We start from the raw sequence: 25,437 nt of genomic DNA, 5'->3' as shown, positions 1-25,437 counted from the left end.
GTTCCCTGAAACAAATGAATGCTGGAAAAAGCTACAAAAAGGAATAACGTGGTCTATCAACGAAGGGCCATATTGATAGATTGGTGGAGACTTGTTTTTATCGTGACAATATAAATATTAAAAAAAAAATTGTCACTGGAATTTAAGTCGAAATGAAAGAATAAAACTAAATGTAATAGAAATATGACTATAAATTTTCCTACTGTTATTTTGGTTGGATACTTGTTTTTAACGTGTCGAAATTAATGAAAAAATATATGTCACTGGATGTTTAGGAATTTCTTCATTCTATAAAGGCCTATCTCCGTGAATTGATCATGCTTCAAATATTTGTTCCTGGATCTTACACGCATTCAACATGCAACCGTTGCAATCAATTAACCGATCTCTTCCCAGTTCTTGTGAATGGAAGAATAGTGTTAATTACCTTCATAACTTCATAATTGGTATTACAAAATGTTACCTTCTTATCACAACAACAAAACGCCTTTGAAACTACATGTCATTTTCGAGTTGGAGTCCAGATAAACATCATATAAAATTTTGCATCACCTCCCCCCCCCCCCCCCCCACCCCTCTCCCTTTTTTCAAGAGTTCTTGGGGAGAAATTTTCTATAACACGTAAATGGCTATCGAGCCCCTGAATCCCACGGCAACAATTCATTTAAATGTACCTGTATCTGACACACTAATCCAACTGACATCTACTGCATGTGTTAATTTTCTGGAAATCAGATATAGTATCACGCCACTATTTGATTGACATATTGAAAAGTACAGTAAAGCTTTATTGGTCAGCATTTAACCTTTGATGTCTGTCATAGCCCATTTATGTTACAAATCATACATAGCCACGCCCTACTCATTAACGTATTTAATCCATTCAAAGCTACACTTTTCGTAAATTGAATACGTTAATTCGTAAAAGGCGTGCTATATATATAACGTGGCGCGGTGTTCTGTTTAATTCCCTTTAATTAATTTGTTGTCTTTTTTTTTCTTAATATGAAGGAAACTTCATGTTGGAAAATTGCGACTTAAACATTTTTTTTGCAATCAACAATCACACAATAGAAAGTATATGTTAAATGTACTGAATGTTATCTAGTTCTACATATAATAGAAAAAAAAATATGGGGTATTCCTCAATGACACAAAATCAGTACATGCACAGCAAAAAAAAAACACAAAAAGCAAAGAAACAGCGCTTTCATTGCTGTTCTTCATCTCAAAGTCACAGTGAGGCCTTCAACATATCGACATTTTTTGTCCCCTCAACTGTCTTTGAGATTAAATGCAGACAATTCGAAAGTACAACATATCAATAGTTATAGAACAATGTAACAAAAACAACTAAAAAAATTGGGAGAAGCGGAACCAGTGATTCGATATCCAATTTTTGTTTATTAAGAATTCTTTATATTTCTCCATTCTGTTTAAAATTAAATATAAAATAATCCCGGAACTACAAAATGCCTTAAAAATTGAAGAGAATAAGATAAATATTATAACAAATAAAATTAAAAATTATTACTTAAAAGAGAACTATCAAATGCATAAACAATCCGAAATTTGTTGAATGATACCTGTTGAGGATTTGTTTACAGTCGTTATCTAAAGTGTTTAATCGTAAATCAAATGTTCAAGAGAAAAATACATACATTACATAAATGCAGACGTAACCAGTTTGTTAAATACCGAAAATAAAAAACAAAAGGAACTTTTCGTATTCCTGATATAATCAATGATTGGTAACTAAACAATGCATTATATAACACACAGTGATCGTTAAATGATTCCGCATAGGATTTTCCAAAAAGTCTTTTAGATAACTGATTAAATAAGGAAATGCACATTTCAATTAAAAATATGGCATTGCTAAACTATTTAATGATTTCCAATTTATTATTTACGAACAGTAGGTATTTGTAATAAATATCTAAATAAACTATTGCATTATTATAGATTTTCAGTGTAAGTTATTTCTGTACTATTCGAGTAACTTTCATTATATAAATGGAATCGGGGACGATTTAGAGCAAGAAGTCTATTGTTAACGACTGCACGTTGCTCGCTAGATGTCTTTTGGTTATTGTTAGGTAGATGTCTGATTAACGTAATCCCAGCATCTCCTATTATTTTTTGTTAACATAAGGAAATAATGCACGAATGTTTTTTAATCGAATTACCAGTTATTGTTTCCGTATGTGCTATAATTATTCTGTTAATATTTAAAAAGTCAGTGTATAAAGAGCAAGGCCCATCAATCCCTGTGTTGATCTTAACTTAAGCCGATCACAATGATCATGCCCAAGAATTAAATAAGTATCAAGATTTACTAAACATTAGCAGGCAAAATGTAGCAATACGTCATGTACGTAGAATATGCAAATTTCACTTCATGTGGGGAAATTTCAAAGTAGATTGATTTGCAGATTATCATGCAACTATAAACACCAGTTATCAAAAACAAACCCCATTATGATTTTAAGGGGAAAAGTTTGGAGACGGTGTTGCAAATATTTTGTCAAATGTATGTATAAACTTTTGATCATTTCTGGTGATATCTGTTTTCGATACTATTTCAGTATGTGATTGTAAAATATTCTTAGTATAAAATATACTATCTAATGCACACTTAAACAATTGAAGAAACATTTTGTTTAATGAAACATCCACAGAGGATAATGTAAGTGTGATGAATGAGGAATATTCTTAGTCTGAATCGGAGCACGGTAGGTATAGTGTCCAGCAGGTTTTTTCGAGTGTGATCACTTTTTTTCGAGTGAATATGATCAAAATGTAAACAAACAGACTTCTTTTCTGACAAGACGTGCTATAGAAGCTTGGGTTTAATGTACAAGGTTATAAAAGGTATAGTCATGTCTTTTTTGACTGTCAATGACGTTAAAATACCAAATTCCTAGGATGTGTTTTAGTTGATTTTAGTCTCTGATGCATGATTTTTTATTATTAACTGTTTTGGCTTTTAACTAGCTGTCAGTAACTGCGAGTACTCTCATATCGTACTTTCTTGTTTATTTGACCTGTTGATACTAATTGTAATGCTTTGTTGTTATTTAATTTTATTCAGGGTTATATCTGGTCTATATACCAGCTTTGATAAGTGTTTGGTATTACTATCAATTTTCACTTCGTACCATGAACATCAAAATTATTTATTTTGTTAAAATATTTCCTTTCTCTAATGGAACTGTACACGTATACCTAACAACAAAATTATTTTCATTTACCTGTGTTTAAAGTTATTGCAAATGGCTGATATTTTTGTTCGAGCATATTGTTTTTCTTAGATTGTTTAACATTTCATACCGATATAACATGTTACTTTTATTATTCTTCCCTTAGTTTATTTATTTTGTATTTACATTGTATCATAGGTCAAATATATTTGTTCAGTGTTTGTTCACTGGTGTTAATATGTCCTTTGATAGAGTTAAGCTATTTCAATTGATATTTTATAGTGTGTCTTTCATTGTTGTGGTGTTACACTATTGTTTCAGAAAAAGGGTGAAGGTTTGGAACCATTAAAACGTTTAAACCTGCTGCATTTGTTTGCACCTGTCCTAAGTCAGGAATCTGATGTTCAGTAGTTGTCGTTTGTTGATATGGTTCATAACTGTTTCTCGTTTCTCGTTTTTTATATAGATTAGATCGTTGGTTTTCCCGTTTGAATGGTTTTACACAAGTAATTTTTGGGGCCCTTTATAGCTTACTGTTCGGTGTGAGCCAAGTCTCCGTGTTGAAGACCGTACTATGACCGATAATGGTTTACACTTATAGATTTTGACTTGGATGGAGAATTGTCTCATTGGCACTCATCTTCTTATATCTATGTTAGTATTTGAGATAAAAAGATATTATCAATCCGACATTATTTTTCGTTAAATATGTTAAATTTAGCCTTACAATGCTTTTATTCCAAAATACAGAATAAAGCAATTTTTATACACATACCAATGCAAATGTCGAAGGAAATGCATACACGGAATCTATATATCCTTCGATATACAGACACTTTACAAATATTCTTGTTATTGCATTGAAAACGACATTTTGAGACTAAATCCATTTCTATATGTCCCGTTTTTTTCGAGAGCAGTCCGGGTTTTTTCGAGTGCGTCCGTGTTTTATCGAGTGATTATACAAATTTCCTATAGCTTAAAATGTTATGTGTCAGTGTATCTACGTTTAAAAACAATAAAAAAAAAAGGTTCAAATTAAGTATTTTTCAAGGCACAAAACCAATGCATTCATCAGTTTGATAATGGTGTACGAACATTTACATTTTATAAATAAGTATCGTTCATTTGTATTTATCGTTGTTTGTCACATCTTATAAATTACATGTGCAGTATATATTCGTGATGTCAACAATCTACTGTTAGCATAGACAATTTGGGTTGAGACGTACATACATATAGTGTGTTAAGCTGATTAACTATTCATTTCATTGTTAATTATGTATTAAATTTATTTCAAATTTTATTGTCAATGGGAATAAAAATGGAGCGGATTAGGTGTGTGTGTTGTTCTTTTTTTATTAATGGATTTTTTTTTGTGGGGGCGGAAGCAGGCCTCTTTTAGTAGATTATTTTTTTATTACAAAGTATTTTTCTGATTCTTCACTGCTGTCCAGTTTGTTTCTAACTCCTTTCTTTAAAACTCCGGGGTTCACCACAAAAAATATTATTAACTGTAAAAACAAAAGTAGCATAAGAAAGTTGAAAAGATTATGAGTCCCCTGCACTATGTTCTAACGACCGTTTTATAAAGGATCCAGTAATTTCTTATTTAACACTCGAAAAAACCCGGACAATATTAAACACTGATGTGTTTGGTTATATACAAGGACATTGTGCTTCTTTGTTGCTCAAAACATGTACAGTATTCAAAAAAAGATGGGTAGTCATATAAAAAAACTATTATAATTACGAAAAAGCAGTTAATTGACCTTATCGCATGTTCTATCACTCGAAAAAATCCGATCTACACTCGAAAAAAGTGGACCGATTCACTCGAAAAACCACGATCCTAGCCGGAAACTATACTTACCGTGCGTTGAAAGGGTATTTATATATATATATATATATAGCAATTTAAGATTCAGTATAGCATTGGTAAAATTATTATCAGTTGGAATTTCTGTATGATACAACTTGTCAAATGATTACAAATTGGCTGTGTTCAACTATCTTAAACTGAAACTCCTATCTGAAAAGCACAACTAATCATGTACAATAAGCTGAAGCCCTGTGAAAAGTGTCTGCCTTAGAAGTGTTCATAACAAATACTAAAGCAGTATGCATTTTAATCATCTAGCTTAAGTACTCTTACAATTGTCTTTATGAGTTTTAAAAGAAACAAATAGATGATTATTATTCAGCCTCATACAACAACCGGTAAGGTATGATTATTAGTTTTCACAGCCCATTGCGTATTTTATGTTGTGAAATTTAAGATTTATTACATTTATTTCCAGTAAAACATACACAATTACATATTCTTAGTGAAATACAATTTTCGGGTTTTGACAGTTACTTTATTGCACGATTTATTTGATATACATGATTGGGGATTGGGTTTTAAATTGACAAATACTTGGTTGCTGTCACATCAAGAACACATCTTGATACTATTGCCATTTAAAATAACTGTTATTGCATATTATATGATATTATCTATATATGCTCTAAATTTATTCGACATATCTGTAAGAACCTTGAACGTGCAAAAAAAAAGTTTATAAAGCCTTTAACGATTGATGCAATTGTAGTTTCGTTTCATAAAAATTCAATATTTTAAAACATGTACTGTAACATCTCATACCTACCCTTCATCTTTATATTTTTCATGTAAATGATACTTGATTCTCCCAAGGAGCTGTTTGTTTAGCATCAAAATTTGTTCTATCAAAGCATGAAAAAGAAAGAAAGTATACATGCAATAAGCAAAAATACTGAAAAATCCACCCCTCCCTCTTTATCGCTGGACATTTTTCATGAAAGCTTGGGATCTGTATATAATGATAATCTTCTTACTCAAATCCCTCACTTTATATATATTATGCATAATGCTTCTTTTTATTTCTTGTGAAAACTATTTATGTGCGAAGTACTATTTAAAGATAAGAAGATTTGGTTATGATTGTTAGTGAGACAACTCTCCACCAACAACCAAAATGACTTACAAAACAAAATCATTAAAGATACCCAGATTAAAATTGTGTACGTCAGACACGCGTTTCGACTACAAAATACTGATTAGTGACGTTCGAATTAAACATGTGAGCTGCGTCGGATAGAAATCGACCTTATACAAATGCACGTATACATGTACATGTATCATACTTTGATTGGTGTTGGAACATTAAAATACGAAATAAAAGATGATTTTTGGTCTATTTTGTAGAGTTCTTATATTAGCCTAATTTTCATACAACTACAGATTTTGCATAGAGATTTTTTCAACCAAAAATAAGTTAACAGATGCATTGATAATCATTTGCATAAGGTCGATTTATATCCGACACAGCTCATGTTAAAAAGCTCAAATAAAGTACGAAGTTGAAGAGCATTGATGACTCAACATTCCGAAAGGTTACAAGTAAGCAGCTATCGTAAAAGCAATGTAAATGGTTTTCTGAAACTGAAAAAAAATCGTCAATTTCCGTAATTTCTGGATGATAATAAAAATATTTTGGAATATTATAACAAAGAAGTGATCCAACAGAGCAGACATCTATATTATTCTTTTACCATTTTTCATCATTGTTTAGATCCTCACACTGGACAGGAGCTCGCATGCCAATGTTACATTACAATTTAATACGACAGTTTTAATTTGTACAAAATAACGCCCACTAACAAATAAATGTTTCAATATTATGTCTCGAAAACACTGTTTATTCAAAGTTAAGCGAAATACTTACTTTCACTCGTTTCTGATTAACCGAGAAGTCTTAACATTCGAGTTATCATCCTTTGTTCTTTCTACAATATTGGGATCTGTTGAATGGAATGACACACGACCAATTTACGTGCCAAAAAAAAATAAAATCGACGCTATTATACGATTTGTTGTACGGCTATAGGTGTTCAAGATATTAAACTAAAATCTATTTTCCAGGCGGATAAAAGACAAATTCATTCCTCCCAACACATCCAATAAACTATTTTCTACAAGAAAAACTATGTTGTTTCCTAGCTCCTTTCCTCCAAATTGAGTGTATAATAACGGCAGTCTGTTCGACAATCATTTATTGATGATAATAAGTGAAACTCTGGCAAACAAAACAAAGACAATGTGGGCTTTTTCTAATTAAACAAAAAAATGATCCTGTTGATTGTATAACTATCAAAGTCGTTGTGTCTCAAGAGACCCTCGTATTTCCTCCACGACCACTTCCCAAACCCACTCTTTGAAAGCACATTTAAAAACACCTGTTCGACCAAGGAACAAGGTCATATTATTATGAACGCTATAATTTCTTTTTCAGCAGATATCATTTTTTTTCAAAGCAATGTCAGCTGGATAGCAGCACATAATGAATGTTTAAAACAAGGAGGAAAACTTGCAGAACAAAAAAACATCAATGCATGCACCAATATGGCTGATTTAAACTTTTGGCTGAGAGAACAAAAAGGAGTCACAAAGTGGATTACGAAAAAGGGTATATGTTATTTTAATCCGGTAATAAACTAATGAAATAAATATATTGATTGATTGGTGATAACTATATCGCGGCGAGACTAATGAAATAAATAAAATACCGAATCATCAATTACCATCATTACAGATAAAAGGTCTATGTTTCTTATTTTGGCTTCTCATTAGTCATGCGTTCATAAAAATTATACACTCAGCAACGCTCAAACAAAACCACAAATAAAAAACATTGACATTTTAGAGTGACAATTTGTAAGTTTGTTAGTTTGATAAACAATATCACCACAAAAACTGGATACAGCTTTTTAAAATGAAATACTTGAAGTAGAATCATACTTCCACACTGAATTTCTATATTTGAAACAAAATTCAGTAAAGTTTATTTACCTATGAGATTTATATTCTTGCTGTGAATAATTTCCGTTATGAAATCATTACCGATTTGGAAACTGAGACTTCAATGCAAACATGGGGTTCTCTACTCAACTGTCTACTTTAATTTTTACTTCTATAATGAAACAGATCAACTATTCGGAAGAACATTTATATCATCTTGAACGGGATTTTAGATTGTAGTTGATTAATTGTTGAATTTCAAAGCAATAAGATAGAACGAATAGACTTACATTTAAGAAACGTCTTTAAACGTACTTGTGCTTGATACAGTTAAGGTTAAAACTTAAAATTTACAATCCCTTCACATTTTTAAACGAATTGAACATACTCTCTGCACCCTCCGTCAACTTTATTATATAAACATGATAAACCAGTGCAGAAAAGTTACCATTTTTAGACATTTTAATAAGAATATCAAATGGTCAAATTACTATAGATATATTTCCAGGATGCAAAGAAGACTATATTTGACAAACCGGAAATAGCATTGTGGGGGATAAGGATACACAAACAACAAATGCGGGACCCAAGGACACGGCAAATTTTGTTAAGAGAACCTATTGAACGATGCGGAAATACTAAATTAAAAAATTTCCTATTATATTTATGTAAAAAGACACTGAGACATACAAAGAACAAACGGAAAAGTATTTCATATGATATTTAAACCAAAAATAAACAGATGAGAAAACGTTTTCTTTTAAAAAAATCCAGAAACACCCGAACAATAAGGTGGATAAAACATTGTAACAATACGATGACGTACCTTAATGGAAACACTTAAAACGTCTTAATGTGAAAGCTTTTGACAGTTGTGTTTATTCTGATATTGATTTCATCTTCAAATATATAATTATGTGCATTACGGAAAAAAACCTCTTTATTTATATATAATGATATATATTTTTTGTTTAGTTCCTTACCTGCAATTGGTTGCTACTTACAAAGTCATTCTTTATCATTATTTTTGTCACGAGTGAGTTGACCGTCGGAATATCTGTTTCACAGCTTACGGCGGATATGTTAATTCCAATTGTTGTAACCACTATCCCGTCCTCTGTTCATCGATTGTGATATCAACAAATGAACCTTATCACTGAATTTGTACTTCAATGAACAACATGACGGGTTTCACTAGTGTAGCAGGAGTTGATTTCCCTTCCGGAGAATGTCCCCTTAGTATTTTTTCAGCTTTTTTATACCGTCAGTATGAGGAACATTGTCAGAATATAACATTGTTTCCTTTTTATGCTGATTAGGATGGTTAATATTATTTTTGTTGTATTTTGTGCTGTACTACATCATAACTTTTGTTACTCTATAGAGTTTCTGGTTGTTATGTTTTTTAATGGTTGTTCTCGAGATTTATGTATGTATGACATGCAAACGTTTAGTTTTCTCTTTGAAAATTATCTAAGAAAAAAATAGAATATGCAATAAGATATGTTGTACTGTTTAACTACTGTTCAAGGTTAGGGGAGGGTTTGGCTTTAGCAAACATGTTTAAACCCGCCACATTGTGTATGAACCTGTCCCAAGTCAAGATGCTGTAATTTAGTGGTTGTGGTTTGTTGCTGTGTATCATATTTGTTTTTCTTTTATTTTTTTTGTACATAAATCTGGCCGTTTGAATTGTTTTACTTTTGTCATATTGGGGCCATTCATAGGTTACTATGTGGTATGGTATTTGCCGCATTGTGACCTATAGTTGATCTGGTCTCACGCAGAGGCTTCCTCATTAACAATGAAACCATATATTCTTACTTTTAATTTTTTTGATAACGTGATATTTGTATATTATTAGGTTGCTATGGAAGATTTGAAAACCGAAAGGGGGCTGATTCTCTTTTGAAATGTTATCATTCATGTGACTCGACACATTTTGCCTACAAGGTAAGTACTATGAAGGACATTTGAGACAACACTTTTGAATTGCGAATATTCTTATTTAGTTACAAGGCGGTTGTCAACATAGAAAATTGGGTAAAAAACGTATCTATCATATATTGATTTTTAAAAATCCCTACCCCTTCATTTATTTCATAGGAAAATCACCACCCATAAATATATTTTCCAGCTATCAGACATACAATCTTGGACATCTTATGAAGACCGTAACAACACGTGACCATTCATTATATAAGATGAAAAGATCAGTAAACAATTTTTACGGACATTTTATTACCGGAGAGGAACATTTATGACTCGTTGACCAATATATTTCTTCCCACTGTTAGATGACCTTCTTGTTATCGCACGCCATTGATATATTTGAAATTCTAAAACAAGTGACTCACACAAGCGACACGTCTGGGATTATCTGTATATAGGAAAAAACCTCCATTCCGTGCTTATTTATTGGTCGTTTAGTGACTTGGTGATCTGTTGTATATTTTTTTATGAATACTGAAAATGAATACCAAAATTAACTGCAAATAATTTTGTGAATCATTTTCAACGCAACATAGAAATTTTAAGTAAAATATTTTACTTTCAGTGTAAATATTGTTTTTTGATATAAAATCAAGTATCAATTATGTTTATCAGAGACTTGGTTTCATCAGTAAACCATAATGTCTAGTAATTATCAGGTAAAACACTTGTGCCCCATACCATAACGTTAATATTTTTATCATCACCGAATTTGTATCCACCGTGAGTAACTAACCGGTGCCACTAGCAGAGGAGGATCTGCCTACACTTCCGGAATACCTGATATCCGCCTGCCTTTTGTGTTTCTCAAACTTTTGTTTTCTATGTAGTGTTTTGAGAACTTGTTTGGCTGTTTGTTGTCTTTTTCTCTTTGCAATGACCTTGTCAGTTTCTCCCGAATGATGAGTTTTGAATAATGAAAGATAGTAGTCTTTCGTTATAGCATGATCTTTGTTTTACATCGTACTTAAACATATTTTCAACTAAAAAGTTATTAATTGCACAACCTGGAAACGATAAAAGAGTGAGAAAACAATAAATGGACAAAAAAAAAAGACAAACATGACAAAAAACAGTGTACAAACACAATGCAGTTACTAAGAATCTAAAACAGAGTTACAGAACCCCCAAAACAGGTAGTACTTTCAGTTGTTTCTGAAGGATAAGCAGAATTCTTGGTAATAGGAGGTGAACAATTGGTTATACACTGTTATAATTGCATTAGGCGATGTCACAATCGTGGAATGAAGGACGGGATTGTGGGTCCGACAATTGCCCTCTGTAAGGGTTCGAAACGGAAGAAATATTACGACATTGTCTAAAATAATATCGATGTACACATTATTACGTTTGGTATGAAATATGCTATGAAAAGTTCATGGAAATAACAGACATAGCTTTTTTTAAACTTGAAATAAGAAAAACATTGAAAGTAAATTTAGTTATTACTTTGATAATGAAGGACTTGAAAACATAAGTAATTTGTGTTTGTTTATCTAGGAAAATCACTGTTCTTGTATAAAGAAAGATACACATATTACTCATGCATCTGACGCTGCTTGTACAACAACAGACAACGGTGAATATGCGTATTTATGGCTGTACAATGAAACGGGTAAGTTTCTTTTGTTAAAACTTAAACAAACAAAGCAATGAAAAATGTGAAAAAGTAGAAAAGAGTTTATCCCCAATGAGACAAATCATCCCATTTCATTACACAATGTTAATAATTCAGGTAAATATTTGTCAATGTTACGTATGAATTTTCTAATATTATCATAAAGAAATATTGATTTCCTTAAATCTAGTTGACATCTATTTCTGTGAATAAAATTGCATTCATTCATGTCATTATAAATTTGAAAGTCTATAAGCATTTTAAAGGGAATAGTTCACGTGAAATGTCAGGAATCGTCGTTAAAAGATAAAAATACTGTCATCATATTCTTAATATTTCGATATTGCCAAACAATGCCCTCCCTCCAAAAACAAAAATAATAGACTGAATTCTTCTTCTGATTATCATCATCATAACTTATCATTTTCGAATATTTTCTTGTGACTTGAATAATTGGTTGTTTTTTTTTTCATTCGAACAGTAACATTTTAAAAGAATTTATAGTTTAATCAAACCATTAAAAATAAATATTTCACATCAATGAAAGGAAATGTAGGAAAATTAAAATAAAAACTTATCAAAGAAACCAGGCTTATAATTTGTTAAGCTGAACGCGCATTTTGTCTAAAGAAGAATCATCAGCTGTACTCAAAATAATTAGTTGGAGGGCGAAATCAATATTTCGAAATACCTGTACGAGTTTTGTTCTAGTTGACTTATTGTTGTCCTAATAAAGAACTTTTTTTAAATCTGAGAATTATGCTTTCTATTTTTATATCAATGGTCTAATATACTCGGCTTAGTAAATAAAACCCATGCTTAAATGTCATATAATTGGGATTTTAAAAGATGTTCAGGAGCATCATATCATTGGAATTGTAAAAGATGTTCAGAAGCACCAGGTCTCAAATTGAGGTAAAAAAGATTTAAATTTTCTTACATGCTTGGAAGCAGTATGCTAATGGAAATTGTATAGAAAATAGGGAAAATTACAATATACTTCTCCTTGAAACACATTTACAGACCAAATAAGATAATTGGAAATATGACTAAGTCTTTCATAATAAAGAAATTGTTGATAGTACTGGACAAACCATGTTTAATGCGGTTGATATAAACGTAAAACGTCAAATGACAATTTACAGAAGACAAATAAAAGGCAATGATACTGAACTGTGACCAACAAAAACAGGAAGCATACGAACAGTTAAGTTAATTGATGATCCATGTCACTGATTGGTTATAAACAATAGGTCAATTAGTAATATGTATAACCAAACTGTATAACGAAGATATAAGATATATAATAAAAAATTAAAGTTATGTTCAAATACCAGATAATGTTGTTTCCTTATGGCGTCCACCAAATATTTCGCAGTTTTTCAAGGAAAATTTATTAAAACATAATACACAGTTTTTCATTAGTGTTGATATGCAAAAAAAACGATATTTAATTTAATTTCTTCAAAGTGTTTCCCTTTGAGTTCAGTGTAAAACAAGCAATCTTTAATAAAGTACGGTTCGTGTTCAATACGGTTACCGTTACAGAATCTTCAAAGTAGTTCATGTTATTGTTCACCAAACTTTCCGGTCTCTAATCTTAGCGGCAGAATCCCACATCTTAATTGTACTAAGCATGATTGCATTGATTTGTTGAGGTTCAGTTTAGCGTATGATTCCTAACTAAAATACAACATACTGATGAGTTCCTAGTGACAAAATGTTCGGATACATAAAGTTTCTGAAGAAAAAAAGTTTTTTGAAAATCATAGAACCAGTTATCTAGCATTGCGCACAGCAATAGTTTAAATCCAGTTTAGTCATCGTCGAACACAATAAATTTATTCGAAGGACGAACCATGTCAATGTTTTGTCGCTATTGACGAGGAATCCACCCGATATTGCTGTTGATAACTTACAGAAATACGAAGCAGTTAGTTCCTAGTAAATAGCATATATCCCTATTTTTTTTTATATTCTCCAAAGCCTAGAAAGACATTCATAAACTGAAGATACATAATCGAACATAGGCACAACTCAGGAATAAAACAGTTTTTTTTGTTTTCGTACGATTTAACTCCAAACTACTTAAACTGATGAATGTTAGATATCATGTTTTCCAATGGTTGATAACTTTTCATTGTATGTTGAAAAATATCCATTGTTCATGAAATCCACTTCTTTATATATATATATATATATTATTTTTTGTTCACATTTTGTTCACATTTCAATTCTATGTTGATCAAATCTGAATTCAATGTCGGTTGGTTTAGTTCTAGTTTTTTTTAAAGTGAACCCATTTCTATTTTGCTTTGTTTATTAAAATTATCCAGCGTTTACACCAGTCCTGAAGTTTATCTTGCATGTGCTTTATGTCCTTCTTACTTTTCCCAAATAATGAAATATTGTCAGCGTAAAGTAATATGGCAAGATGTTTGTCTGTTATTCCAATTCCTAGATTCATATATGTTAACTCTAATAATAAAACGTTAACAAAAATCGAACACATGGTAGTCTATACATTGTCCCCAATTTTGCAACAGACTCTTTTCATTTTCTGTTCAGTGTCATACACGATTCAGAACACTGATACATGTTTTTCTCCTAATATAGTTAAATACTTTACCATTATTGTCATCTCTCAGCAACTTGAACAACATCATCTCTCTGCATATACAAATCAAACTCTATTTTCAAGTCAATAAACCGATGTATAAGTTCTCTTTATTTCGGACTACACTCTTTAGGTTGAGATTGATGTTTGATCTTTTTTACGAGCAATTCCGTCTGAATTCATTTAGCAAGTCGGCTAAAATGTCATGACTTTCAAAATAACTCATGATCCTTCAACTTTTAAGAGCACAGTATAATATTTTTTTTGTGTCGAGTTTCCGTACACTTAATTAACTCTTTCTTGCATTTGCACACGACATTCCATAGGTATAAAAGCATATCATTCAAGTAGAGTGTATTATGTTAACAGCGTCTTTTTGAACCAATGAAACGTTTTTTCGGATTTGTCTTTATCAATATCTGTGATAATTAAACTACATAAATGGTCATATATTTTGTAACTACTTTCTTTAGTTTTCCAACTTTCAATAATACTAGTATTTATTAAACATGTTGCTTGTCGTACATCACATGACATGCAATCCAACGTGATTCAGTCTAGTCTGTGTCGGGAGGGGGGATTTGATTGCTAACATGTTTCTACCTTGTCTACAAGTCTATAAATCGTGATTTCAAATACACAGGTGATAACTGAATGGTTTGGTAGTTTTACTGTATCCCCAATTTACCTTGTAAAGTTGTAGTATTCCACATTTGATTGTGGTGTTATCACTTTGAAGTTTTAAAAATCAACAGATTCAAGTCCGTGCTGATCAATAATTTTATCCATTACAACTATGTTCGGTATTTTATCTGTTTGGCTTAATTTCTGGTAAGGCGCCAATTTGTCAACCATTAATATGTAATTACATTTTTAATTCATTAATGTTAGTGTGGGTTGGCAAAGAAACTCTTAGAATCGCGTTGACGAGATAACTAATCAGGAGGTTAGTGACAAAAAAGATATTTCCGTGGTTGTCCTTTGTTGCTGTATATCATATTTATCTGTCTTTTGTTTATTTCTTAACATTACTCAAGTCGTTAGTTTTACTGTTTGAATTGATTAACATTTGTCATGGCGGAGCCTGTTATAGCTTACTATGCGATATGGATCTTACTCATTATTGAAGGTCCTACGGTGATCTGTAATTGCTAATTTCTACGATATTTGGTCTCACATGGAAACTTATCAATCTTACCACATCTTTTTATTTTTATAACGATAATAAATTCGTTATCACAAAATATGTTCATTGTTTGATTCCAAGAATTCTTTTGAATCACAAGTCTATTGCTGTAACATTGAAACATTTCAAAATAAACTTTTTAATCTAGATCCATAATGCACCAGAAACTTTTGTTTGGTTTCGATGCATGTCCCTCCTAGTGTAACCAAATCAAGTATAACCTGATACGGAAGTTTCATCCCGTCTTGCTGAATGTTCTTCACTAACTGCAATGATAGACAAATAATGTAAAATGTTTAATTTGTGATTGACAGTTTCCTTATTACCAAGCCAGCTTTATTTAAATATAAGAATAAGAATGATCATTTTAAAAGTGAGCCGGGCTTTCTTCATTGAGTGCGGACTCATGTGACTATTGTTCTGGTGAAAAACTGGTGCTTATTATTCCGTGATTTTTTACGATCTGAAGCGTCAAATCGCGGAGCGCGACCGCCTGGTAGATTTCGTAAAATCGCGCTCACATTAATTTCTATCAAGTGTTCAATTCTGGAACTCTTATATAGACATTTCTTTATCTTTAGAATTATTTCTTTTGACGATAACAGTTCTCTCCTTCAACCTAGACAACAATCAAGTTGTGGGTGTAACACTTATACTGTCTGAAACGTTTTCTGAACGACATCTGTAGCTGTTTTAATTATGTTTTCTCCTTCAGAAAACGGATAAGCCGCTTGCCTTAATTGTGATATCCGGATTGTCGAGAGAGAGAGAGAGAGTTTGGTATAGAATCAGGAAGGATGGATAATGACGGTACACTTTTTGTCGTGTTCTGATGTGGTGCATTGTTTGACGGTTTGTAGGCAATTTTGCATAGACTGAAATGTGATCAGTTAAAGACCTATGACAATTATACTATTTACATCTAAACTCTTAGGATTATGTGTAACTCTTATGAGGAACTTTCTAAACAATTGTAATCTGTTATATGTCATGAATTTAGGCTATGTAAAAACCCATTCCTGTCAAAGTGAAATGACATGTTCATAGATAAATGACAAAAGCCATCGATAACAGCGATTTAGTTCAGACTGTATTTCGTGATCCGTGTAAGCTTTTAAACTTCTAATTTATATATATCATAAACTGTTCTTGAAAAAAAATGCAAAACTTAAAATGTTCCTATAATTCACTACATCGGGTTTCTTCGTATTTGGCCGATATCAGGTCGTTTCCATTTGAAATACTTTTCAGATGTGTCAAAATTATAAACCGGTGTACCGCAAGAGTCAGTTTTAGGTCATATTATTCTTAATATGTATGAATAATTTTCCTTTTTATAATCCTAATCATAACACTGATTCTTTTGCTGATGATATCACTATTTCTGTGATTCGAAAAAACCGAAAAGTATAAAAGGCAGGCATTCGATACTGTATTTGTAATTGGTGCGTGAAACCAAATATGAGTTAATGTGTCAAAAACAAAGACAATGGTATAGGTTCAGAGTGCAATGAACAAATCGATATATATATATATATCAATGGCCAACATACTACATTATGTAATGGAGTCACCTTGAAAGATATAATGAAAATTTACTGGAATCATAATGCGAAACTTTTATTTTTACAATATTTTTAGATATCTCCTTCCACATTCGGATTACTGTTGTTCAGTATAAGAAACTGTAGCGAATCTTTAATTGAGAGTTTACGAAATTTTCAAAAAGTGCTGCAATAAATATTTAAAATGAACACGATATCTGAGAACCATTTTAGTTCTATCAAACATGTTTTAAGAAATCTGGAATTATTCCCGTTGCTCAGAGAATATTAAACCACAAGTCATTCCTAATGCAGTAATCAAAATTATGAATTCGCACCGAAATATGTATGAAATCAAGTACTGTTATGCCTTTACTCCAGTTGACCCTTTCTACCTTTACACGTAACTACTTCTTCGTCTTGACGCTTGAGACGTCTTTACTACACCTTTTTCCCCAATTCTTCGAACATTAAATAATTATAGTTAAAGTGCATCTGAGTTCACAACAATAACTATTGTTTCAGAAAAAAAATAAAAAAAATGGAATTCCTTTATAGCTTGTTCGCAAAATATAAGTTGACAAGAAATACATTCTAAATCTTCAGAAGTTATGCCTTTTAAGATTCAAATGTTGTCTGTGGCCTTTGCTAGTAAAGGTGTCATCTAGTGTCATCAGGAAAAGTGCAAAAATATGAACGATATTATAAGGTGTGAATAAACGTTTTTTTTTTCTTTTTTAGAGATCTTAACTAATTCGACAGTTGTGTTTAACTGTTCGTATATTAGATGTACAGATCGTACGACAGTTGATGAACAGGACATAAAATATACTGACGACTGTAAACAACAGCTAAATGGTTTTGCTTGCGTATCTGGACATAAATCTGATCAAGTCAAACCTGGTAATATCATATTATGTGCAAACTTTTTACAACGATAAAAAAGTTATATATAGGATATTAATTCAATTTTTTGTACTGTTAAGTTTTCTCTCTCTCTCTCTCTCTCTCTCTCTCTCTCTCTCTCTCTCTCTCTCTCTCTTTCTCTCTGTCTTTCTCTTTCTCTCTTTCATATCCCAAGATGAGCATTCATATCTATAAACAAATCGTTAAGCTTATATAATACAAACACACTTCGTTCTATTTTTAGAAGAACAAAGCTTGACAATGTCTTTTGCAACAACCATCGAAGGAGCGCTAGAATCTAGCACTATGGCTTTACAGCATATATCGACGAGCCCTCGTGAAAATTCGTATTCAACGAAAATATGGACAGATAGCAGCCTTGCAATACAGTCTAGCATAGGAAGCTCGGATTTTTCACCTACATTAAGTTATCATCATTTTGGCAAATCTATAGTAACACCATCGCTAATATCAATAACAAAAATAACTTATAATATGATATTCACCACTGTAAAAAGCCTAGATGCGACTAATAAAGACGTAACAGAATCTTCCAAAATAAGTTTAATCCAAAGTACAACTAGCAGAAATTCAAAAAGTTCCAGCAGCCAGTATACAGGTATTCTTTTTTTCAGCAACGCTTATGCTCTTTAAATTGTTATATCAACATATTAACAGCAATGTTACACAAATGACTAAACTGAATGGACATTATGCAATTTATCAATGCAATATATGTTATATTCTTAAAACTCACAATGACATAACAATGACACCATATACACGAAAAGAAGAAAAGAAAACTCAGTAATTGCAAAATATGAATAACGAAGATATGAAGTATCCGTCAATGAAAAAGCAACCACATTAAACGAAACACAAATTTAATTCCCTTAAGCCATAGATGTCTCTGTCGAAGTGATACATTCGCATTGTTGTTTTTTCAGGTTTGATCATAGGCTTGTTAGTTTCCTTGTTTGTTATTGTGGTAATGGTGGCTACATTTGTTTGTCGATTAAGGTTAGAACATTTTTCAAATTATTTATAAGGCATCTTTTTTTAAGAAATTTGCAATAGTAAACATCGTCATGAATACAAAAAAAAATCATTTACGTTTTTATGTAAGGAGTGTTCAAGTATTTAGAAGAACTTTTAAGCTATAAGAAACATGTGTGACCATAACAAATTAATACACAATGATCTAACTAATTTCAAAGTGGTTTATATGATAACGTCGAAATAGATGTTCTTTCAGTTGACCGTATTGAAGTATTACAGCGCAAAAAAATCAAGGAAATAGAAAATATTCCTTAAGTTTCAATATCTAAAAAACTTAATCCATATGCATGTTAACGTAAACTTAAATAAGACGTAACACAAAAGACTGGAATTTATTGAAGTTTGAAGAAAAATGTAAACACAGGTTCAAAGTTGAACTACTTCTTGCGTTTAGCAACAATGCCGAAACCATCTACTGATGAAGAATTTAGATGTAAAAATATATTAATATAGTTAATTATACGGGAATAATATTTATTTTGAATTATATTAAAGTAAAGCATCTTAAGATGACCATCCAAAGCTTTATATATCAGCCGAAACACTAAAAAAAAAGTATATATAGGGACATTCTTGTATCTTAAGAGGAGTGACTGTCAAGATCTCGGTGCTTGTGGTGCATTATTGTTTCGCAAGATGAGTGACTGTCAAGATCTTGGTGCTTGTGGTGCATTTTTGTATCTCAAGATGAGTGACTGTCAAGATCTCGGTGCTTGTGGTGCATTATTGTTTCTCAAGATGAGTGACTGTCAAGATCTCGGTGCTTGTGATGCATTATTGTTTCTCAAGATAAGTGACTGTCAAGATCTTGTTGCCTGTGGTGCATTATTGTTTCTCAAGATAAGTGACGGTCAAGATAAATAAAATTGAAACCCCATTAGAGTATTGTAAGATCTTCAAACTATAATTTAGGATTAAATAAGTTATAATTAAAGCCCTTGATTCTCAGAGGCAGAGCTGGGGACGGTGCCGGGCACCCCTTTTGAGGGAAAAAATGGTTGATTATATAAGGAATTAATGAAACATGACTGGAGCGGCCCCCTTATGCAGTCAGTGGACCCCCTTATGAAAATTTATGGATCCGCTACTGATTCCAGAATCTTGTTTGATTATGGAGGTCAAATTTAACGTCATGCTACAATAAAAATAATTGAACCATAAGGTTTTCAAACAATTTATGAAAGGTTTTGGAAGTCAAAATTTTGTAAGCGTTTCACACATATGAAACTTTTTATTTTCAAGTTAAAGAGGGAGTTGACAATTTAGAAATGCTGCACTTAAAATTTTTTTTTGTAGATGTCTTACAAATAAACCCGTGTCGGAAATTACATATTACCGGGTATAAAGAATAAACATGTCTTCGGTGATTCAGGCTAGTTTGAAATAATAAGAAGTGAGTATTGAAATAATATATATCATTGTTTTTCCATATTACAAATTGTGTGAGATTTTGTCACTTTGTCTCTAAAATCTTTGTTTTTTTTTTAGAAATATTTTTATTTTCTCATGTCTGAACTCAAGTTAAAAAAAAACACATGGTCGCTCTCAATAGATATTTAAAGAAATAACAATAGCATTGCACAGAGATTATTAGGTCCCCGCCTGTCTGTCCGTCTGTCTGTCCGTAACACATTGTGTCCTCTCTATATCCGTCCGTAACACATTGTGTCCTCTCTATATCTAGAGAACCTTTATGATTTCAAAGTTTATACTTGACATGTATATTAACCAACACCATTATTCACAACGGGGCCCACAGAGATGGCTCCCATCTCAATGATATCTAGTTTGTTCACATATAACAGTAGTATTCTTTATTAGAGCTGCATAATGATATTTACGAAGTTATGATAAAGATAGCACAATATGTTTTTTTTTCTGTTGCAGATGCTGTAGTTACAAGTGACTAATGTGCAACAGAGACCACAATATGGAACTACTGTGCAAGATACCTAAAATATGCCCCTGTTATATCTGGGAATGTGTCTAGTAGTAGGACTAAACTTTTAAATAAAATTAATTGTTCAGTTTGTGTTTGTTTAAAATTGTAAGATGCATATGTGAGCAACTTGTTATATAATTACTGTTTTATGTCACAAACATATTTTGTGTATAAACAGAATAGTTATAAGCACACCAAGATCCTGTCTATAAAGAAAAACAAAGTTACAAAAATATATGCCAACTGACATTACAATAAAGTTTCCGATTATCTATGCCTGGTAAGGTTAACATGGTTAAAATTGTTCCTGTTCTTCTTGTCAAGTCTTGAATAATAATCATCAGATTCAGAAATGAGCGTTGACCATATTTCTAGTTTCAACTTGAATTAACCCTAAAACAGTCTACCTGGACCCAAATCGTACCTATTTTCAACATACACTGACCACAGTTCAACCAGCTTTCGACCTGATTTCAACATACACTGACCACAGTTCAACCAACATTCGACATGTTTTCAGCATACATTGACCACAGTTCAACCAGCTTTCGACCTGATTTCAACATACACTGACCACAGTTCAACCAGCATTCGACCTGATTTCAGCGTACACTTACTACAGTTCAACCAACATTCGACCTGATTTCAACATACACTAACCACAATTCAACCAGCAATCGACTTTTTTTCAACATACACTGACCAAATTTAGACCAAAATTCAACCTATTTTCAACGTTGAAAGCTGACGTTGAATCAACGTTATGTTTTCAACGTCATATCAATTTTCAATCCAACACTACTTTTCAACATTGATTCAACGTTGAAATCTGACGTTTATTCAATGTTGAATCAACGTTGTTGTGCCTGCTGGGTAGTTATTCGTTTTATTAATTGGAAATGTCGATTTCGAAAATATACTTATGTTTTTCATCATGTGCTATACTAAGAAATGATATATATCTTAACTATGGATAGTTTTCTATAGAAATAAAACATTCTTCTCGTGGAAATTTTTGCCGTGTGCGATTGATACTAAATAAAAAATACTTTACACGTTATCCACACTTTGAAATAAATCAAAATGGAAAACTGGCATGTACTTGATGAACTTCGATGTCCAGTAAAAGGATGTGAGGGGTAAGTCTTTATATAAGTGTGCATCACAAGATTCGAAGACACAATTTTGTTTACGCAACTTTTATTTTGGTCAATATTTCTACACTTGTTTCGACACTTATATATATACACATTGTTACAGTCCTTGGCTTTCAATTGTTTGTCTTTGAGCGTTCCTGAAGGAAAATACAAAAAGCGCGTCAGACGCATACAATGTACATAAGAGTTATTTTCATCATTCGCGTTATTTTGAAGAGAGAAAAAAAAATTTCATTAGAATGAAAAGTTTATTCAAATTTGGCTTGTCCTCATATACAATAAACAAGTTCAATAATTGATTCGAAAACTTACGAAATTCACATTTATTTTTGTCCGTTTATTTATTCAATTTGGCTTGATATCCCACACAATATTCTTTCTTTCCTTTTCTATCTCTCTCTCATTATTCTTCTTTATCATTTAGGAATCTGGTTTTAACGGATTTTCTTTTAAATCATTCGCACGACATGGTAAATTTGGCTGGTCTAATGGTATGGTAGGAGCAACTGAGGTTAGGGCTTCTTAATAATACCGAGCCTATATGAATTTGTTTTGCCTGTATTTGCATAATATGTAAATATGTTTGTATTTTTTCCCCAAATTAATCAATAAAATTTAAGCCTGTAAAAGTTTGAAAAGTATATAAACTAAAAAGCAAATGTGCCTCTCGATCGTCTTTCCGAATATTATTTTTGAATGCGGCGTGTGGTGAATGTTCTTAGTCGATTTTAATGTGACAAATTCTTTCTCCTAATCCTATCCAAACATTACCACAGTTAAAGTGGGGAAACATTTAGAAATGACTATATGTTACCGAAGGATTAGTTATACAAGATCATTTTTCGCGTACATGTTGAGTTCTCTGTTACTATTCGACATTTTTTTTTATTACAGCTTTAAGGAAAACTTAAACCACCATCTTCAAAGAGAATTTCTTATAAACTGTTCTTTTTATATTTCAAGAGGAAGAATTCCGTGCAAATGGGTTTGTGGTGAAGACAATTCTGTGATACAGCTTGCCCAGACTGGTTTCATGAAATGCAGTAAAACAATACAAGGAAAGGCAGCGCATTACGGACAGGTCTGTGTATGGCGTTGGGACTGTGGCAAACATGGTGATCACCCTTTCTCTCGATTTCAAGAAGCAGATTTTCAGGGATTTGTGTTCGCCTTATCTCACGCTCTTCAACTCACGAGTAAAGCGGGCACTACATGGGTTGCAACTCTTTGTATCGAACTAAACAAGCAATACATGAACAGGTAAGAGTGATTATAAGTCTGTTTCAAGGTCTTTGAAGGCGAATGTAAGGTATAAATACAGTCAGAAAGGAATAAATACAGTCAGTAATAAGTACAGTCATTAAGGTATAAATACATTCGGTAAGGTATAAATACAGTCGATAAGGTATAAATACAGTCAGTAAGAAGAAATACAGTCGGAAAGGTATAAATACAGTCGGTAAGGTATAAATACAGTCAGTAAGGTATAAATAAATACAGTCATTAAGGTATAAATACATTCGGTAAGGTATACATACAGTCGGTAACGTATAAATACAGTTAAGGTATAAATACAGTCAGTAAGGTATAAATAAGTACAGTCATTAAGGTATAAATACATTCGGTAAGGTATAAATACAGTCGATAAGGTATAAATACAGTCAGTAAGAAGAAATACAGTCGGAAAGGTATAAATACAGTCAGTAAGGTATAAATACAGTCAGTATAAATAAATACAGTCATTAAGGTATAAATACAGTCGGTAAGGTATAAATACAGTCAGTAAGGTACAGTCGTTGAAAATAATCGGCCATACTTTGTTATTATGTAGGCCTATTTGTGTTTTTTTTTTAACCAAACATTTCTGCGAGATTAATAACAGTTGATTTGAAGGAAGATAATATTTCAGTGACGTAGCCACTGGAAAATAAATTATAAGCAAGGGATCTGGGTGGGTGGGGCTTCACTTGATTCAAACGAGAAAACTAACGGCCTGATTTTTGTAGAAAATGATAAGCGCAAAACAAATACGTTATACAGTAACACACGACAACCACTGAATTACAGGCGCTTGATTTGGCACATACAGAATATGGTGTAACTGCACCACGTAAGAACAAACTATAAAATAGGAGAAAAGAAACAAAAATTATAAATTATGTAAACAGGTTTCGTTCGATTTAAACCTGTAAAGATCAGTTTTATGCAGTTTCAAAAAAAATGCAATGTTTGCCTTGAATCATAAGCTCAATTTTAACACGTTTCTTGTTAACTCGCAATACCGTAACGATTTTCTTTATACTTTTTTGTACTTAATATTGTCTAGTTAACATATCAACATTATTTAACATATCAAATATATCTATTTTCAAAATTATTAGCTCTTTGTATCTAAATATCCCTTTTTTTCAGTGAAACCCCAACACCAGCTTCATCAGGCAATATCTGTAGTATTTGTCTAGACAGACCAGTGGATGTCTACCTATATCCCTGTGGTCATACAGTTTGTGAGCAAGACGCACAAGAACTACAAAAGGGAAACAATCAGTGTCACTTGTGCAAAGCCAAGTTTACAAACATAAATAAACTGTTCTTTTGACAACAATTGAACAAACTTTATATTATGGGGATGGGATGAAATACCTTTGTACATGCAGGTTACTTATTAATAATTTTTAACTTTGAAATGTTAGACAGATTTTATATTTAAGAGTCATTAAATACTAAAAAGGGATTCATTTTCATTAAGGACATCAGAAGTCATTATTAGTGACTGGTCCTGTTTAATCACCTGTTTCACATTTTTGGCATAGGTAGATAGCGTTGATTTAATTGGTTGAATAATAAGAGCGTTAACACTAAGTGTGGAATATAATGTCATGTGATATTAAGATTTTCTGTTACCTCCTCTTGGTACATTCAAAAGTACGTAATCACATCTTATAGACATGCAGTAACATTATTCTCAACCGGGAAATAATTAGAATGTTTTAAGTATTAATCCGAAGTGCAACAAGGGTAAAGTTTAGAAAAAAGAAAAAAAAAAAAAAAAAAAAGAAGCCAAAAGCATGTAAAATCATCCGCCAAGAGTATTAACTCTATATAGAGTAGACTATCGGTTTCAGACATGTTTACTGATTTGTAGTTTTGTGTCCAGCTGATAACTTTTGCTTTTTATACTTTTTCTCAATCTATGATCGTTTACCCAAAAAAATCACAGAAAATGGTTAAAAAATAACCATTCAAGGGCAATAACTCATAACAATAGGAAACTGACAATTTCTGCCATGTTGAATTAAATGTAGATCTTGTCTTGCTGATCAATATTGTTGTTCAGTTCCATTTATTCGCTGTAGTTTCTTTAAAATAAAAAAAAACAAAAATTGACAAA

The 25,437-nt window shown here is 31.8% G+C and overlaps 2 long non-coding RNA genes across 2 annotated transcripts; both read left to right on the top strand.

Annotated features, from left to right (window-relative positions):
* Positions 1 to 20,046: 20,046 nt before the first annotated feature.
* LOC127723786 (uncharacterized) lies at positions 20,047 to 20,974 on the top strand. The gene is made up of 2 exons (XR_007992251.1): positions 20,047 to 20,340; positions 20,835 to 20,974. It is a non-coding gene; the product is annotated as an uncharacterized LOC127723786 (long non-coding RNA).
* Positions 20,975 to 21,773: 799 nt separating this feature from the next.
* Positions 21,774 to 25,437, top strand: LOC127723358 (uncharacterized). Its single transcript, XR_007992014.1, has 3 exons — positions 21,774 to 22,028; positions 23,010 to 23,306; positions 24,459 to 25,437. It is a non-coding gene; the product is annotated as an uncharacterized LOC127723358 (long non-coding RNA).

This window comes from Mytilus californianus, unplaced genomic scaffold, assembly GCF_021869535.1.
Source record: "Mytilus californianus isolate M0D057914Y unplaced genomic scaffold, xbMytCali1.0.p SCAF_13, whole genome shotgun sequence".
Classification (NCBI taxonomy): domain Eukaryota; kingdom Metazoa; phylum Mollusca; class Bivalvia; order Mytilida; family Mytilidae; genus Mytilus; species Mytilus californianus.
This window is presented reverse-complemented; position numbering and strand designations above follow the sequence as displayed.